At 53.6% G+C, this 4,182-nt stretch overlaps 1 pseudogene; it reads right to left on the minus strand.

The window, feature by feature from the left end:
* Positions 1 to 3,704, minus strand: part of LOC119339795 — a 4,373-nt pseudogene extending 669 nt beyond the window's left edge.
* Between the last annotated feature and the right edge of the window lie 478 nt (positions 3,705 to 4,182).

A 4,182-nucleotide genomic window follows, 5' to 3' on the forward strand; every position in this document is an offset into this window, starting at 1 on the left:
GGCGGCGCAGCCTCTGCGACAGGCGGCGTGCGCGGGATGTGACGGCCGGCGTCCCCGGCTGCTCGGGAGGCGCGGATCCGGCGGGCGGTGGTCGTGGCGCGGCCTTCCCGGCTGTGCCCGATCCAGATCTGAAGGTCGAGCTGCTTCTCCCCCTCTGCTCACTCTCCCCCTCCGGGTGTGTCCGATCTGCAGCGTTCGCTGGCAGTTCCGGTGCTGGTGGGGTGCCGGTGGCATATCTCGAGTCCGGGGGAAACCCTTGGTCGGTTCTCCGACCACGGCGGTGAGGGTGCGTGCGCGCATTGCCTTCTCTCCTTCGAGGCACCGTTGAGGTCTCCCGTATCCACCCCCGTCCCAGATCCCGGGTGAAAGCCCAAAACTCGTCTCGGGTTGGGCGGTGGCGGCGTCCTACACGTCGTTCCCTCCTTGGAGGCGCCGCCTTGGGTTGTCTGGTTCTCCGGGTGAATGGTGCCGAGGTTGGAGAGAGCTCGTCGGCGGCGAGTCCAAGCAGAGGCTTCCCAAGCTTCGCCCTTGGGTCTTTGCAGTCTATTCTTCATCAATCCTCCCAGTGGTTTTCCTTCTGTTCTCGGTGGCCCGGGCAGGTGGCAGCGCAGCTAATGGTGTGCCTCCGGTGTGGTGAGGACTGTGAGTTAGGCCTGCTCTGGGTTGCGACCGGCACTTGCTCTTGCTCTCGGGTGAGCGCCCAACGACCCGACGGTGTGGCGCCTTCGAGCCTAGGCGAGAGGATTGGGGTCTTCTTCGGTGTTGGTAGACAGGTTTTGGGATCCCAATCCCACGATCCGGCTGCGCGTAGTTCTTGCAGGCCTTTGGCTAACCCTTCGCTACTCTGCTCCCTTGCTCTTGGTGCCGAGGTGCAGCGGGCTTCGACATTACTTGCAGGTTTTCATGTGTATTTCTATGTGTGCAGTAGTGTGTGTTGCGTTGTAGACTGCTCTGTCAGCTCCCTTGTATCTTTCGGTCGGTCTTGCTTGGTGGCCTTGTGTAATCCTGGCCGGTTGATGGCTTTGATAATTCAAAGTCGGGCTCCCCTTGAGCCTTCGTTCCAAAAAAAGAAAGATATATTGGATCCATGTAAGTCCTATCACCAATCACAGATGTAGTGTGTTCCTTATCCCTTGCAATCATCCTTGATATACCAAAGTCAGATATATTTGGTACATAATCATCATCCAAGAGTATATTTGCTGGTTTCACATGACCATGCAGAATTCTTTTGCCGGTTTTCGAATGCATGTACGCTAGACCTTCCGCTGATTCTGCGGCAATACTTAAACGTACATCAAGATCTAGAGGCACCTTGTTGTTGCTGTGAAGAGTTTCATCGAGGCTACCTTTGGAGAGGAACTCGTAGACTAGCATTGGGATATCAACTTCTAGGCAACAACCTACGAGCCTTACAATGTTGTTGTGGATGACTTGAGACTGAATAATGACTTGGTTTGCAAATTGCTCGTTATGTGCAACACTGTCGGTAACGGGCTTCTTTAGTGTTGGTTATCAAGATCTTGTAAACTTCACCAAAGCAGCCTTTTCCTATAAAATTGGCACACTTCAAAATTGGCTTGAGCTCCTCCGTTCTGTAAATCTTTATATTGTTTGCCTTTTGTAGTGCAGGGCCTCCATTTTTCAGATAAAGTTGTTTCATCTTCCTCTTTTGTCTATGGAGAAGGAGAAAGAACACCACAAGTGTTATGACAAAAAGACCATCTATTGCACCTACATAAAACAAATTGCGTTACGCTTATCTCAAAAATTGGACGTCGATTTATATTACATCGCATAAAGCAGTAACTAGATAAATTGGCATATGTTGTGACCAAACTAGAGCAGATATATTATGCATTTGGCAGTTCACCATTAAATTTCTGAAGGTATAATAGGAGTGTGGATGGGGTGCTGCATATGTTACCTACGGCCACCTTTGCTGGCAGAGGAAACATTTCCGAGCAGTGCCCCTCTGTGGCATTTCCTTTTGTTCCCGTAGGGCAGGCAAGGATACAATTCCGGCATCTCACATTCATCAATGTCTACAAACAAATTAACCAGACATGCATGCATATACGTACGGTTAATATCAATACAGACATGCGGGTACAACTGAAAAAGGATAGATAGAAATATGTACCTTGGCAACCCGTTTGTATGTATGGATTGCCTTGGTACCCTTGCGAGCACCTGCACAAGTACCCTGGAGTGTCATGGTAGAAGGGTACTTGGACGCACATGGTATTATCATTGGCACATGCGTACCCATCATGTGCCTGTTGGCCGGGCCGAGGACAGGAATGGTTCACCATGACAAAGTCTACCACGATGGGCACCCCTCTGGCATCGTTCTTCCGCAAGAAAACATCACCGTCAAGGTCCAGCGATGTGAAGTTGTACCAGGACTTGTCCACAAGCATGGAGTAGGCGCAACCGTTGTGGTAGCCGTAGCTCTTCATGGTCACTATGTTGTTGGAGGTTTGCGGCAGTAGGGTGGCCTGGCAACAACCGCGGCCCGAGCAGCACGTCCCATTGACATGGTCGGCAAAGGACTCGACTGTAACATCGCAAGAGGGCCCGAATTCCTGCACTGCCCTGACAGGGTCCTTCCCTATGCCCATCAACACAGTGCTTTCCTCCGAGAGGAGGAACGGGGATCGGTACGGGAAGGATATGTCAATGTAGTTCCTAGACGAGTTGTACGTCTGGTTCAGTTTGCAGTTGTAGCAGAACGGGGCGTGCACCTGCAGTTTCCCCTCTGCGACCGACACGCTGGTGAGCTCCACTGGCGACAAGGAATCCTCGGTCAAGATAAATGGCTTACTTGGGTCATGATTGCAGTTCCTAGACGATTTGGAAGCCTGCGAGGAAGCATCCATCCTTGGTGCCGAAGGGGTATGGGATGTTCACGTTGCCGCACTTGTCGGGGCAACCCAGAAGTGTCACCGGCGCCAGCATTGTAGGTTTTTGCTGGCTGGCCGCTGCTAGGAACAGCAGTGTCACTGACACTAGATAGAAGGAGTAGTGGGTCTTCATGCATGCTCTCTGTTGCTCTTAGCTTACCAGTATCAGGCAGCTAGCTGCATAACAAACGGAGTCATTACAAAGATTTGGTTAGTAGTGAATTTGATAATGATATACGCGGAGCTGAGCACAATCATCCGCATTGCATGGTTACTCAGGTCAGGTCGTAAAGAAGCAAGAGTAGATAATAGCCACATGCCACACCTACACATCCATTGCATGCGTGTGTCTCAACTCTCAACTGGCAAAAATTCGAAAGATGGAGAAAAAGATACAAATCTGGCCCTTTCCATACCTCCGTCGACGGCAGGGCCCTAGGATTGGGACAATGGTGTCTCTCTTACCGTGTGTCTGTGCCTGGAATGCTGGAGCTGAGCAATGCTTTTGTCAGTCATACATGTGCCCTCTTCAGTGGAGGAGCATTATCGGATGTCCCCGAAGGCACCAGTGGAGGAGCATTATTGTGGAACATAGTACTAGTATTGGAGAGCAGAGCAGAATACAGAGTATAGCATATAGTAGTAGAAATAAAATGTGACAGTTGCAGTACTAGCTTGCAGTTGATTCATCTGCATCAGAATTCAGAGGTAGTTAGTCCCATTGGTCGACCATCTGAAATCTTGAGCTGGTAAAATACTGTCATAATAAATCCCAGTCCTCAAGTTTACAAAGAACATGCTCCCAATGCACTTCATCATCGATTCTAATAGGAACATTGATGTCCTCCCCTCCCCTCCCCCTCTCGCAACCGCGCCGCCCCCACGGGCGGCCGGCCGCGCCCCGATCTCTCCCCCCTCCAGCCCCCCCTCTCCCCTTCTCCCGGCCGCCGTCGCTGGCGCCCGCGGCCGGCCTGGCCCCTGGGTCGCTGGTGGCGGCGGCCCCCCTGCCTTTCCCCTCCCGGTGGCTCTCCGGCGCGGGGCGGAGCTGCGCCGGGGGGTGCTCCTCGGCGGCGACGGTCTTGCTGGTGGCGGGGTGCCTCGCCGCAGGGTGGGCGAGCGGCTGGACGGCGGCGGCGTCGTTGGCGGCGGGGTGGCGCTGCAGCGCGGCCTGGCGGCGGAGTTCGGCCCAGATCTAGGCCCTACGGGGCCCATCTGGTCATGGCCGGGCCGGCGGCGGGGCGGGTCGGTGGCGTGATTCCCGAGCGGCGGGGGAGCG

This window comes from Triticum dicoccoides, chromosome 7B, assembly GCF_002162155.2.
Source record: "Triticum dicoccoides isolate Atlit2015 ecotype Zavitan chromosome 7B, WEW_v2.0, whole genome shotgun sequence".
NCBI lineage: Eukaryota > Viridiplantae > Streptophyta > Magnoliopsida > Poales > Poaceae > Triticum > Triticum dicoccoides.